The sequence below is a fragment of the Camelus bactrianus genome, chromosome 6, assembly GCF_048773025.1.
Source record: "Camelus bactrianus isolate YW-2024 breed Bactrian camel chromosome 6, ASM4877302v1, whole genome shotgun sequence".
NCBI lineage: Eukaryota > Metazoa > Chordata > Mammalia > Artiodactyla > Camelidae > Camelus > Camelus bactrianus.
This window is the reverse complement of record NC_133544.1, coordinates 3,847,584-3,863,165: the sequence shown is the minus strand read 5'-3', so window position 1 is coordinate 3,863,165 and position 15,582 is coordinate 3,847,584.

The following is a 15,582-nucleotide window of genomic DNA, read 5'->3' as shown; positions in this document are numbered from 1 at the left end:
ACCACGGGCACCGCGTTTGTTCCCATGGCAGACGAGAGCCTGTCCTAGGCGCCTGGGACTGCAGGGCCACCTCCACCCTCCAACTGCGAGAAATAAGACCAAGACAGCCCCAAGACACCCCCCCCCACACACACACACTCACAGACATACCACACACACCACACGCACATACACATCTCACACACACGCACACACCACAGCCCTAGACAGACCGACATACACGCACACGAAGCACGTGCACACACTCACACATCGCAATCTCACGCACCACGTCTTCACCCCCAGAGACGTGTGCACACACACACCCTCCCAGAAGTTATTACAGAATTATTCCCAGTGGAACAATCTCCGCGCTGAGATGGACAGTCCGCAAACCTCGGGGCAACGTTTGTGGATTAATGTCATTCCAGGTGGCGTCCAGACCCCACTTCTCAGGAGGGGCCCTGTTTGTTTTTCTCTCTGGACTCCTCGATGAAGTGTGCCGGCCTTGAACACGTCAAAAGGAAATCGCCACACAGATACAGCCACAGCTGCTGTGGTCAGCAAGGCCGCTTGGTGATGCTGGAAACAGCTGTCTCCTGAAACACTTCTGGCTGAGCAAGTGGAGGGCTCACCTCTGTGCTTTGTCCCCAGTGATGACACCCCAGGCTTGGGCTCCTAGCTTCAGCACTTGGAGATGGGGGGAGGGGCAGGATGGAGGGGTCCCGCCCCCACCTGAGCAAAGGCAGGAAGTCAAGGACGGTGGCTGAGCCACCACAGGTGTCACTCTAAGAGGACCTGCGATCCCTTGCTGGTCTCAGGTCGACATCATTTGGGTTGCAAATACAATCCAAGTGAAATAGAAGCTTTGCCAAAACATCTGCAGTGGACGTTTGCTTCAGCATCTTCACACGTGGCAATAATGACACCCCTCCCTCAAACAAATGAAAGAATGCTAATTGACAGCAGAGCTCTTGGGGAAGATTCCGTGAGCTCTGTGGGGGTCTAGCTTTCCAAGGGAAAAACGACCCCTATGAAATCTCAATCCGCAGTAATCGCAGCCGTTCCTGGCACCCGGCCGCCGGGGGGCCACGCTCCCCTGAAGCATTTGGAAGACATCACTTCACCCATCACGTGGTCCCAACCGAAGGGCAGCAGCGACAGCTGCCGCGTGTGACACAGACGGGAGCAGAGCGGCCGGGCGTAGTCGGGCTGGGCAGCAGGGTGGGGGCTCTCGACTGGTTGGACTGGTTGGACTGGTTGGACTGGTTGGACTGGTTGACCCTCCCAACCCTCCTTCCCAACATCTCCATGGAGGGGAAGAGGGAGGTAGGATGACAGAGGACCCACTCTGGGCAGATTTTTTTTTTAACCATATATCCATTTTTTTTGAAGTACAGTCAGTTTGCAATGTTGTGTCAGTTTCTGGTGTGCAGCACAGTGCTTCAGTCACGCATGTACACACAGACGGACACACAACGACCCGAAGGCCCCTAAACTCGGTCGGCATCAACAGCCTGAAGGCGGTGCTGAGGCCCTGACCCGCAGAGCCCCGGGCGGGGTCCCCAGCGGGCTGGCGGCCAGTTCCTTTAATGCTCGCCAGCCACCGCCTGCCTCTAAGGGCCAGGCTCTTCTCGCTGGGGGCGCCACGCGCAGATCCATCCCAGGGGCTGCGCGTCCCGGCAGCTGTTTCCTGCCTGTGCTGCGTGGCACCCACGTGCCCACCGTGCACCCAGGCGGCCGCTGCCGCCCTCAGCTTCCCGGGCCTCGCCCAGCGCGGGGGTGTCCCGCGCGTGGGCCATCGCGCCCAGGCCTGCTCGCTTCTCCTCTTTCCTGAAAGGCCGTGCTGAGGCAGCTTTACCCATCACAGCCCAGCAACATATGGCCTTTTTCTTTTTTTTTTTAACTTAATTTTTTTCTCTTTTTTCCCCAAGTATAGTCAGTTTACAATGTTTTATCAATTTCCAGTGTACAGCATAGTGTTTCAGTCATACATACACATACGTACATTCCTTCTCATGTTCTTTTTCATTATAGTCACTACAAGATACTGAACAGTTCCCTGTGCTGTACGGAAGAGCCTTGTTTATACTATTTGCAGTAGTGTGTATCTGCAAATCTCAAACTCCCAGTTTATCCCTTCCCACCCGCTTCCTCCCCTGGTGACCATAAGTTTGTTTCCTATGTCTGTGAGTCTGTTTCTGTTTTGTAAATAAGTTCATTCGTGTCCTTTGCAAAGATTCCACATATAAGTGATATCATATGGTATTTTTCTTTCTCTTTCTGGCTCACTTCCCTTAGTATGATGATCTCCAGGTCCAACCATGTTGCTGCAAACGGCGTTATTTCACTCTTATTATCACGCGGTGCATTGGGCTTCTTCTCCTGACTGTCTCTTCCCTCTGGCTTCGTCACATACAGACCAAGCCATTGGAAGGAAGTCAATTGCATGGAGCCCCATTGTCTTAGGTTGATCAAACAAACAAGCAGCATGCATCTTTTAACCCCGTCATGCACTTTATTTAAAAAAAAAGAGGGAGGGTAGAGTTCAGCGGTAGAGTGCGTGCTCAACAGGCACAAGGTCCTGGGTTTAATCCCCAATACTTCCACTAAAAAACAAAATAAAATGAAAATTAATTTAAAAATACATAAAGAAACCTACTTACCTCCACCCCCAAACCAAACAAACAAACAAACAACAACAAAATGTGAATCTTTTATACATACAGTGCCGTAGCCTCTGGGGTTAGGGAGACGGCTGTATCTTGCAGAACCCGCCTCGCTTACGTAACGACTTGCCAGATGTGAGTACCGTCCCACCTCTGTTTTGCATTTGCTCCCTATACGTCCAGTTCACCAGAGGTGGAACCGATGATGGATAAACAACCAGAACATCCACCCCAAGCACGGACAGTCCCCCGCTGGGTCGTTCTCGGGGATCTGCACTGTCACTGTCAACGCAGCATCTCGATCAAGCCCCCGCTGTATGAATACTACCCTGAACCACACGGACGGGGGGCCGTAGGGTGGCCGCATCTTCGGCGCCAGCACCAAGGTAAATTCTGCAAGAAGGGCTTCCTCCAGGTAGGGAGTCCTCCCAGGAGAACGTGGACCGACTGCGGACTCTGCAGCGGCAGGAGAGGCGACCTCAGTGATAAGCAGAGCACGTTCAGGACCGCAAGGCAGCTGATCCTTCGGAGCAGCCGGTGAAGGGCTGATTTTCATGCCCCCTGTAATGCCTCCTCTTCATGCATACGGGGCTCCTGGATGTCCAGACAGCATTCCTAACGTGCTCCAAACAAAGACGTGCTGTGGTCTGCGTCCTCAGGCCCTTCCAACCCCAGAACTCCCTTTGCCAGATGGCTTGGGAGTCCACCTGGTCCGGTGCCGTCAGCGCAAGGCTCTTGTCCCCTGACCCACACCCCTGGGCCCAGAACCTGCCTTCCAGCACCAGGTGGCTCAAAATTTTTACAGAGATTTTTTTGAATGAGAAAAAATGTATCTCTATAACGTGTTAGTGTAGATTTATGTACACACCACACACACACACACACACACACACCTGCTGAGCTGCAGTCTCTTGTGCTTTTCACGCCGCTGTGTGAGTTCCGATATCCGTCCCACACCCACCCTCTTCTGCTGCAAGGCCTTCCTCTAGTGCTCTCTGTGCGCAGCCCTGCTGATGGTGAGTTCTCAGCTCTTGCGTGTCTCCATAAGTCTTTATTTTGCCTACATTTTTGAAAGCTTTTTTTTCTCCATCTAGAGTAGAAAGTTGACAGTTTTTTTGTTTTGATAGCTTGAGATGTTTCCCTGCTGTCCTCTCACTCTCTTGGTTCCTGATGAGAAACCTGCTTTCCCCTCCGCCTTGGCTCCTCTGCCCCTGCTGTGCGCTGTCATTCTGGCTGCGCCAGGGAGGCCTCGTGGTCCCTGGTTTTAGGCGATTAGATCAGGATGAGCCTTGCTGTCATTTTCTTCGTGGTTCTTGTGCTTGGGGGTCATTAACCTTCTTGGATCTCTGTGTTCATTGATTTTCACCAAGTTTGTACAATTTTCTGCCATTGGTTTTTCAAATATATATGTATCTTTCTGCTCCTTCTCCCCTGCTTCAGGGCTATTTTTTCAAACACCAGTGGAAGCCCCTGGAAGTTAACCCATCGCTCCCTGAAGCTCTGTTTGTTTGTTTTTGATCTTCTTTTCTCTCCCTCTCTCCTTACTGGTGTTTCCATTACTCTGTCTTCAAGTTAACTGGTCGTTTCTTCTGCAGTATTTAATCGCTCGTTAGCCTCATCCAGTGCACTTTTCACCTTAGACTTTGTATTTTCATCCCTCGATGTTTGACCTGTGTCTCTTGCTTATTGTTCATGCCTCTACTTCACATGTTCAGTCTTTCCTTTAGCTTCCAGAACACAGAGAACAGTTATAATGGCTGTCCTTACGGCCCATTTACTGGTTATATCATCTCAGATTGAGTTTCCCCTCGTTACAAGTCATATTTTTCTGCTTCTTTGCATGCCTGGGTAATCTTTTACTGGCTCTTAGACATTGCAAATTTTCCTTGCCAGGTCCTGAGTATGGTTCTATCACTATAAATATTGTTGAGCTTTGTTCTCAGACGTAGTTACTTGGAAACAGTTTGACCCTCTCCAGGCTTGACTGTACGCTCTGGGAGGTGGGACCCGAGCATCATTTGATTCGCTCTAGGGTGAGTTTTATGCCACTCCTGTGCCAGCATCCTCCTGAGTACTGTGCCCAGTGCCCGGGCACTCTGAGACTTCCCAGCCCCGGGTGTGGGAGCAGCGCTGTCGTGCACCCTGGGTGACCACGGGGCTGTTATCTCTGATTCTTTTCAGTGGTTCTCTTCCTGCCTGGGGTGGTTTGCTCACACACGTGGCTGATCATTCCTCCGCTGAATACTCGAGGGGGACCCTCTGCAGATCTTCAAGTGCCCCCCCATGCATCCCCCTGTGGACTCCAGCTGCTGCCGCCCCCTCCAATTCCCAGTTCCCTCTCCTCAACGCGAGGAGACCTCGGGCTCTGTCTGGACTCCCCCTCCTGGTGCCGTGTCCTGGAAATGTTCCCCAGGCAGTAAGCTGGAGCTGTCACAGGGCCACATTGTTTGTTTCCCATCTCTCAGGGATTACTGTCTTGAGCTGTTTGACATCCAATGTCTGAAAACTGTTGATTGCATATATTTTGTCCAGACTTTTAATTGTTTCAGGCAGGAGGGTAAATCTAGTGCCTGTTTTTCCATCTTGGCCCGAGGTAAAAGTTCATCAAATATTTGCTGAATGTCAAATATTTACTATGTGCCAAAGATTATTGAATGTCAGGCAGTCTTCTGTACTTTGGGGGATGCTTCGGAGGACAAAATCCAACATCTCTACCCATGGGGAGAGCAGTGGTGGTCAGAAAACAAAAAATAAACGTAAGAAATCAATAAATTATGTGTAGCATGGTACTGGTCTGCTCCAGCTCCCTGACAAGCAGCACAGCCTGGGGCTTAAACAGCGGACGTTTATTTTCTCACAGTGCCAGGGGCTGCGCGTCCGCACCAAGGTGTCAGCAGGGCTGTTTCTCCTGAGACCTTGCTCTTTGGCTCCGAGGCAGCCGCCTTCTCCCTGTGTCCCCGCGTGGCCTTCTTCCCTGGTGTCTGTGCTCTAGCCTCCTCTTCTCCTAGGACGCCTTTCGGATGGAGCAGGGCCCGCTCAAATGCACTCACGTCGCTTGAACCACCTCTCTAGACTCTGTTTCCAAATGCAGTCGCATTGCAAGGTCCTGGAGTCTAAGACCCCAACACAGGACTTGGGGGGACGCTGCTCAGCCCGTGGCCAGTCTGCTGGGCAGTAAGTGCTGCAGGGAGAAAAAGAAAACTGCAGAAGGTCTGGGGGTCGGGGCGCATGTTTAAATAGGGCAGCTAGGTAGGTGAGACTTCTGCTCTCTCCCTTCCATTCCCACCCAAACTCTGATGTAATCACCAGGTTTTAGAGCCACCAGGAAACCTTGCAGAGGCCTCACTCCAAGTCTTGGCTTCCTGAAAGCTCCGTTAGCAGAGCCTGCTCGTCCCCCAAGGCTGGGAGGAGCATGGAAAGGAAAAAATGACCGTGAACGGGGCTTCTCAGACGGCACGCGGGCCCCCGAGCCCCGTCCAAGCCGTAATGAATTGGTATACATGTTCTCAGAGTTTACAGATGTTTGTTCTACAAAATCTGGGACTCAGAGCCAATGAGAAAATGCCTTTTTTCCTGGTGAGTGTCTGGGTCTGATCAGGCCTCATGTCACTGAGGACGGCTGAGCTGAAAACCAGTCACACCGGACAGGACAAGGCATCTGGAAGGCCATCGTCTGGGTCTGGAATGTGCAGAGTCTCCAGAGTTGAGTTCCCAGGAGGTGTCCTCCCTCCAGCCCCACCCTCACCGGGCACTGCCTCCCACTGTCCACCGTTTCGGCTCTCAGCCCAGGAACTGTCCCCACCAATCTCTGCTCCCTCCGGGGCTGTAGCCTGCAGTCTAGGCGTGACGTGGGAGACGCCATTTGAAGGGACGGCTCTCAGGAGACGTGATGACCACCGCCCCATCACGGGAGCCAGCCAAGAGCACCACACTCACACGTGCTGAGCCCCAGCATCTCAATGCGTCTCAGGTCTCCGCCCTGCTCCTCACCCTCCCATCTCCTTGGAAACCCACCCACAGAGGCTAGGAGAACCCAAGCGCTCAGGGGTCCCAGCTGCTGGAGGTCCAGGTGTCCCCGAGGTCCCCCAGGGAGCCATGACGCCTGGGCCCAGACGACGGGGTGGTTGGAAGGATGTAGGGGGCTACTCTTTATTTGGGTGTTTTTGCCCCAGCCCGTGGATTTCTTTCCAGATCTGTTGCACAAGAACAATTTCCTAAAGCTTTTACAACACTTTCCTAAAACTTAAAAAAAACTTAGCCTTCTTCTTTTTCCCCAACGCACAAACGCTGGAGGTACAGAAAACAAACTGAACTTTATCTTTGAAACTCAGGCAGTGATGGGCCTTAAAAAGTGGCTCCAGCTCGCAGGAGAGGACACTGCCCCCGGGGCCCAGCTCTCCTGGACCCGCGGCCCGTCCGCTGACCAAGGGTCCCAGGCGCACCCTGACCCTCCCTGTGCAGAGGCGCCCTGGCCCTGCCCCCGGCCCTCTGCTCCCCGCACCTCCGCCATGCTCCCCTGCCCGCTCCTGACCGAGCGCACTAGCAGCTTCTGGAATGTACAGGAGCCAAATCTCCTTCAAGTCAATTCTCTTCAATGAGGTTAAGTTCAGCTTTTCTAAACAGCTCAGCGGGTCACCATCAGGCACAAACCGTACATGCGATGCTGGCCGGGGTAGTCGCAACCCGCTCACGGGGACAAAGCAAGACACTTAGAGCCTCCCCCTCGTCCTTCGCCATCAGCTCTTCCTGGTCCCAGGCGTGACTCTGTAGGGCTTGGGTGGAGCCTGGGGCAAGGAGGAGCGGGGGGCTTAAAAGCGGCAGGCCGTGGGGACATCCCATTGCAGTCCTCCTCTGTGCAGGTTTGTTCGAGCCGCCCACCCCGCCCCGCCCCGCGCACACACACACACACACACACACACACACGCCTCAGTGTCCTCATTTGTAGAGCTGTCCACGGCAGTTGTGTCAGGCTAAAATGCAGTCTGTAAGAAGCTTTCGCTGATCTGTGATGGGAATATGATTTCTCAGCATGCGAAGGGCCCGAGAGCCCCAAGGAATAAAGGGAATTTTGACCTTGCTGGCTCCGTGTCACCAGGTTTGTGCCCCCCGGGGAGAGCTCTCTATTTGCCAGCTGGGTTTCCAGCTTTTTTATGATGCAGATTTGGGAGAGAGGGCACAAAGAGAGAGGTCTCAGAGGGAGAGGGAGGGGACGATTCTGACTGGCTGGGTGGGTTCCTGGGCCCCCTTTGTTGAGGGAGGAATACAGAAGATGGGCAATGAGGGAAGGAAACAAAAAAGAAGCCAGGCTGAAGCTAGCACGTCATGAAAAGCCAGGAGGGGGGGCTGTCAGAGAGAGAAAGCCAGTGTGATGAGACAAGAGCAGTTTTTGCAAGTGCTGGGCTGACGGACCGACCACAGAGCATCAGAGAGTGTGGGAGGCATCATGGAGGGAGAGACAAGGGTTTATACAAGCGATGCTGAGCCGGTGAACTATGTCCCCTGAAGTGTTGTTTCCAAAGACTCCAGCAAAGACTGGGATCCCTTGTCAAGTCTCTGGTTGCTGGACCGCTGCTTCCGTGTGTGACTCAGTGCTGTTCCTGGGACACGTGGATTATCCAGGTTACACCCCCATCCTGTCCATCCTCCCATTCACTCATGTCCTCATCAAATACTGAGCACCTGTTAGAGCTCCAGCTGTGGCTGGTCGTGCCCGAGGGTGCTGGTTACAGAGACAATATAGGTGCCTGGTGAGAGGAGGGGTCAGACCAGGCCAGAGGATGTTTCCACTCAGAATGTGCAAAGGCCCTGGGGCCAGAATACATGTGGCAAGTTTGTAACAACTTGGGCACGGTGGGAGCTCTGATCTTAAAGTGCTATGTTGTAAGAGATGAGAGTTGGGGTTTTATTCTGAAGGCAAAGGGAGTCCATGGAAGGATTTTACCCCAAGGATGACGGGGTGATCAGGTTTTCAGTTAGCAAGTTTGTGTTGGCAGCTTTAGGAGGAAGAACACCTGAGCGGGTTTCACACCACCCCCTGCAGAAAGGTGAGGTTTCTCACCTGCAGTCACTGCCTCCAGGAGTCAGACACACGTGTGTGTGCTTGCGTGTGTGTGTCTGTGTGTGTAAGTGTGTGCATCCATGTTCCAGCTCTGGGACCTCCCACCAGGCCAGGGACACTGGGCCAGGACCCCTGCCTCATACACGGACCCCTTCCTGAATGTTCCAGGAGGAGACTCTGTGAGGGGCACAGTGGGCGGCCTGTGGCTGAGCGAGGACGGGCGCTGCAGAAACGGCTGGAGGGGAGGTCAGTTTGTTCTTTGCCACAGCCAGACGCAAACCAATTACGGCGGCCCCGACAGGGGCCTTGGTGTCGGGAGATGAACGCCGGCAGGACAAATCCAGGCATGTCCATTCTTGCTGGGACCTTCCAGCTGCCGGCAGGACAAAGCCCAGGCCGCAGTAAGGTGGCCGAGACCTCCCGCGGTCCCGTCCGTCTGGGCTGTGTCCTTCTTCACCCCGCCCCCTCCCCGCCCACCCCGGACACGCGGGCCTCTGGGAAGCGTGGCCTCCTGCCTGGGGCCTTCGGGGAATCCTGTCCTCCCGATACCACCCCTGCCTCCACAGTCCCGTGCTCCTGGCCCACCTGCCCCAGGTGACTCCTCCAGCCCTGCGTTGCCCCTGACGGACGCCCGCACTGGCAAGAAGACAGACAAGGACAAGGGGCCAGGAGCTGGACTGCGGGGCTCCCTTGGTGCGGCCTGCCTGGAGTCACTGTGTCTGTCTCAGGACCCCTCTCCCCCACAGCCCTGGCCCAGCCACCCGTGGTGCTCAGGAGGGCTGGCTGCTTCTCAGTGGCCCCACTGCCCCTCTGACCACGGTGCTCCCCAATGGACCCTTCCCTCCCCCCCCAACCAGCCGTGTGTAGGCCAGGAGCCTGTGGACTCCTCCCATCCATGTCTGCTCGCTCCTGGCACCGGGCCAGCTGTGACCATCCCTGTTCGGCCCCCTGTGGGTGGTGGGGCCCTGTTTTCCAGGAACCAGTGTCTCAACGTCTGCAGCTGGAGACTGATCTGGGCCAAGCCTGGGGTCCTGGTTCCCAGAACGGGCCTTCCAAGGGGTGGTGGGTGTGAATGAGGTCTGGTGGCTAGGGAGGGCTGTTTTGCTTCCTCTGGTGTCTGTCCAGGGAGGGCCATCCTGTGTGCCCGCGTTTGATGCTACCACTTCTTGCCTGTCCCCACGTCCCACACCTTCAGCACCCGCCCCTGGTTTCCCTGGCGCTGAGTAGGTTTTCCCATGGCAAGGCCCCGTCTGGCGGCTGGCAGGCTCGCCCCAGGCTTGCCTCACCTTCCCAATTTAGAGGACAGAACATCCCAGGGGCCATAAGAGAGGTCTGTGAGCAGTCCATGAGGGCTGCCTGGAGGAGGGGATGCTTGGGCTGGCATTGAAGGACAATGAGGATGCGCCTTGTGCAAAGAGAGGAGGGGCCCTGTTCCCATGGCCTCACATCTTCTACTTCTCCTGGGCTACCCTCCAGCATCCCCACCCTCTCCATGGGGTCCCAGGGCTCGGAACCCACCCACCCACCCACTGTCTCGGCCATGCCAGGACGGCCACAAGACCCCCCTTCTGGGGACTCAGTTGCTCCCTGAGGAGGCACACAGAGGCCAGGAAGCCTCTTTCACTGTGTTTTTGTTTTCTTCTTCTTTTTTTTAAATCTTTCTCTCTCTAAAGGGAAAAAGTACACAGAGAACTTCTGGTAAATAAAATCACCCCTCTCATTCCAAGTGCATTGGTGAGTCAGCTGCTGTCGGTTTGACATCAGGGCTGACCCTCTACCATGGGGACTCGTAGGCCTCCAAGAACATCCGAGTGGCCCCCGGGTTCAAGGACCACAGACTGAGGACCCCTCAGCCAGGCCCCCAAATTCCTCGCCTCCCACTTCAGCGTCTTGTCTGCCCCTCACTGGTTCTGCAGCGCAACCCCCCTTCCCCCAGGGCCCCCGGTGTCACCCTCAGCAGCTCCCCGCTTTTGGAACGTTCCTTCTCACTTCCTTGCTGGCCCGGCAAGCTCTCCTCACCCCTGTGAGCTCTCCGCGCTCCCTCCCGGCCGCCACCCAGAGGGCGTGGATGAGACTGTCCCCCCTCCACCTCAGATTCATGCCCCTCTGAACATACCTCTGCTTCTGAGGCTAAGCTGACCAGCGGAGCTCGGTCACCCCCAGACCCACCACCAGACCCTCCTCCCATGACAGCTAACATGCTCTGCACCAGGACAGGGCTGCCCAGGTCAGAGCCGCGGCTGGGCCTGGGCACGGACGCACCCACCCGTGACCGGTAGTGCCAAGAACCGCCTCGCCCGCCGTGCTCAGCATGACAAGCAGCCCCGGAACCACAGCCTGAGCGGCGCACCCCAGGAGGACCACTAACTCGAGAGGGACACTGGTGGGGAGAGTGACAGGGATGGCTGTTTGGCTGTAGAGCCCTGGATAGGAGTCCTTGTGCTGCTGCTTCCGTGCTGTGATCCGCCAAGAGCCTGAGGGGCCTCATGTGTAAAGTGAGCAGGTAGAGCCGACGGGAGGGAGTGTGTACGTAGCCCCCTCCCCCGGGCCAGCGCACAGTAGGTGCGAACTGAGGGCACAGCGCCCTGCCACTCCCCGCCACACCTGCAGGTGGCGCCGCACCCAGCTCCACCCTCAGGCATGACTCTGAAGCTTGCAGTTCCCTCCCAGGCTCTGTGACTTGGAAATCTGCCCTCATCTTTCACTGAGGGAGGTTGCAAGGAGCAGCTTTATGAGACTTGTCATGACATTTGCCGTCCAGAGGTTACTGGGGACATTATCCATTTTTCATTTCTGGGCCACCTAGATGGAGCCTCATGGAAAAAGCATCTTTCAGAGCCAAGGCTGGAAAAATCTTTGTGCTTTCCAGAGCACAGAATGACAACTGTCTTTGATGGAGCCTTATCCTAACAGGTACACAGTCACTGCTCTATTCAGTCCCTGGGACAGTCATATCCAGGCTGATAGTAGTGGTCTTATCTGCCTTTCCCAGAGGTCTCACACAATCCCTGTGTGACATGGTGGGGAGAGAGGTGGGAAGGCTATCCTAAGAGATAGTGAGGACAATTGAACAGATCCTATTTCCCTTTTCACTTTGGCTGCTAGGAATCTCAGAGTTGAATCGAAGACTCCAATCAAAGCCTCTGTGCAGGATCTATTGGTCTGCATATTTATGTTTCAGTTTTCTCCTTGTTGTTCAGTTTCCTGTCATCATTTGCATTTCCTCTAGCCTGGAAACGTTTGTGTGTTTGCAGCTCATTCATTTTTGCTCTATCTTGCCTGTAGGCTGAGATAATCCTTTAAGTAAGGCCAGGTTTGAGTAAATGCTTACCTGTATCAGGCATGAAACAGAGCCAGCCACTGCCCCTCAAGCTCCACATGGCCCACTGGTCCCAGAAGCAAACCCTCCACCGTCTCCTCCACTCTTCTCCTTCCTAAGTTCTTGCATGTTCAGAACCTGGGTTAGACACTGTCCTTAGAGGGAGGAGGACCCACATTCCAGCGGGAAGTTTTGACTCACAAAATTTGGAGCCCAAAGGGATGCCTGGCCCCAGGCCTTCAATCAAGGTGACAGAGAAGCCAAGAGAGGGTGGATGGTAGGTCTTGGGTCACACAGTGTGATGGTGGCTCTTCTGGTTTTCACCCACATTGGATGGGCACCAGTTCAGCTACCCATGACTCCCAACAAGGCCGTGGTCCCCTGGGTGGATCCATGTAAACATGCGACTAATTTATTATGATTGAGTGTCAGCTGCCTTGGCTCCAGGCTTGGGATCAGGGTGAAAACTGTAGACAACATTTCTGCTCATCAGACCTCTCAGTGATGTGGAAAACACCACCCTGAAACCAACCACCATTCCTCACAGCGGGGCCAGTGGACATCACTGCCATTGCCACCAGGGAGCGGAAACAGCCAAGTCCGCAGAAGCCCACGGGGTTCGTGAGAAGGAAAGGAAAAGAAACTTTCAAAACGATACTTGTTGGAGCCCCCTTCCCTTGCTTGCTTCAGGCAACACGGACTGCTTTGTGACATACTGCCCACACGCGCGTGCCCATGGGAGCCCCCAACTCACACGCACCCACACACGCGTGCACACACTCACATACACGTGTGCTCGCACAAAGCACACTCACACACACACGTGTGCACACGGTCACATGCATGCGCACCCCCACACGCACTCTCGTATACGTGCATCACACATGCGCTCACACATGCCTGCATGTGCAGAGCATGAGAAAGCGCTGCCTACTGGGAGCCCGGTTCCTCCGGGAGCCGTCACGGCGACTAACATGGCTGCTGTCGTGGCCCCGGGGCGGCGCTAAGCCTGGCAGAGCAGCATCTCCACCCCAGTAGCCGGAGTCTGTAAAAGCTGCGCCTCGCTGTCAAGAAGTGTTGGCGGCTGGAGACCAGAGCTCGCTCACAAAGCCCAAGAGGCTGCGGCACTTTTCGGAGCTGCGGCAAAATGACGGCCACAGTGCACCCCTGTCCTCAAGGGCTCCCGGCACAGCCCCCCCCCAGGGGATCCGAGGCCCCTTCCCGCCCACACCGTTCCTTCCAGTACCTTCTGGCTCCTGCCCTGGGGCAGGGGTCTGCTTGCGAAGGGTACAGGGTGGGGTATCCCTGGAGGGGCCCCAGGCCTCCCACACGCCCCTCGCCTGCCCCCTCCATGTGCCAAGCCACAGGGCGCCCCTCCTCTCTGAGCCCACCCACAACTGGGGCTGAATCTTGGTGAAAAAGATTGATGGCAAAGGATCAGAGCCCTGGGGAGGCTCCCGCCAGGCGGAGGCCTGGGAAAATTGAAAACATCTCATCAGCAGTGTCTCGGGACAGAGAAGCTCAGAGTGGCATCTTGAAAGAAAACACCATTCTGGGTCACTGCGTCGATAATTCAGGGCCTGGGGCGGGGGGAATGGGGGCCGCTTAGCCTGATGGCATGGGGGCCCCTCGGGACCCTGCCTCCCCTTCCTGGGCTGTGCTGGGACCAGAGGCCAGCAGATCTGAAGGCCCACCCTGGGCTTGGTGCTTGCTACAAACTGATCTTCGTGTCAGCCCCGAGGGGGAACAGGTCCCCGTGAACAGAAGAGGAGGGGCGAGACTGAGGCCCCGCAGCTGCCTGTGGGCTACTTACCTGGGAGGAGCAAAAGGGGGCCCAACCTCCACTGCTCATCCCCTTGAACCCCAGCCCCAAACGAGGGCCCCCCCAGGCACACTTCTGAGTGTGGAAGCTGTAACTGTGTTTGTCTGCGCTCGAAGCCCAACCACATCCTGGATCGGGGTGTGGGACCGCGGTGGCTGTGGGGCTGGATGGAGAGCAGAGAATCCCCTGAGGGTGGGCTGCCAGGAGACGCTGGGGCTCAGCCTGGCCAAGGGCACTGTGGCAGGGGTCCGAGCCATCAGGAGGCGGGGTGCCCAGGACCCAGAGGACATGGTCTGGCTTCTCGGAGAGGTGGGGTCTGGCGGTGGGCCCTGACGCGGGGGTGACTCCACCTTCAAGCTGTAGGGCCTCCCCCAGGGCCGCCACCTGGGCTGCATGGATGGGGAGAAACCAAAGGAGAATTCCCAATCTTCAGGCAGGGCCCTGGTTCCAAAGCCCCCTTGAGCAGGACAGCGGGGGTCCTGGCTACCTGAGCTGACTACCGAGTGGGTCTCCACCCTCCCAGGCTGTCTCCCTCCAGGGCAGGGCTGGGCAGGGCCTGGCACCTCCGGGTGGATCCCTGCCAGGTGTCCAGGCTCACACTGCCCCCCAGTGGCCATCCTGGGCACCCAAGGGTCTGGGCCTGGAGTGGACAGAGTTGGCCCACAAGACCCCAGAGTGACCAAGGCCTTACATAGTCCTCCTCCTGGTAGGGGTCCGTGCCCTCTGGGCCCTCCAAGAAAATGGCCGATATTCTGGCCTGAGTCCTCTGGACCCACCAAGATGGTGCCCGACACCTTCCACCAGCCTCGGAGAGGAAGGAACCAGCCCCCTTCAACTGACCAGCCCTTCACACACCCACCCAGAGACACCTCCATCCACCTGCATCTCCCGCTGTCCTCTGCCGGGTCACAGCCCAGCCCCCGGCCTCGGCTGCCGCATCTGGGTTGGCATGGCCTGGGGGTCCTCGTAGCTCAGGCACTTTGTGAATTTAGAACTTCAAGGTCTGATCTGGAGGGCCTGGGAGCCACCGGGGAGTGTAGCCCTTGCACCCCCTGGAGAGGACCCTTCAGGCCCCCCGGGGTTGGACTGTGTGTCCACTCCCAGGCCGCAGTGGGAAGGGCCCCGAGCCAGCCCACTCGAGCCTTTTGTTTGGAGGAGGAGAACCAGAGGGAAGAGCCCCCTGGGCCAATGGGGATGCAGGCGCCCAGAAGGCCAGGGTAGGGGTGGGGGGCTGGGCCAGGGGCCCCCAGGGCAGCACATTTTCAAGAGTTGCTATTTCAGGAAAGAGAGTGCCCAGAAGAGAAAAGCCCTTGTGAATGAGAGGCAGAGTGGTCCCTCATGGCCAAGGTGACCGTGAGGGCAGCCAGCCGGCAGGGGGCACAGGGGTGGCTGTCCTCCCATCACAGAAGTTTCCCCAAACGGCCAATGCCAGATCTCAGCCTTTCCTGCAGGGTTGCCGGATAAAATATGAGTTAAATGTGAGCTTCTAATAGATATGCAGTGTTTGGGGCACACTTAGACTAAGACGTCATTTGTTGTTCATTGGAAATTCAAGGATAACCGGGACATCTTGTATTCTTATTTGCTGATCTGACCTCACACCAGTCAGAATGGCCATCATTAAAAACGCCACAAATGGTAAATGCTGGAGAGGGTGTGGAGAAAGGGACTCTTCCCACACTGTTGGTGGGAACATAATTTGGTGCAGCCCCTATGGAAAACTGTAGGGAGGACC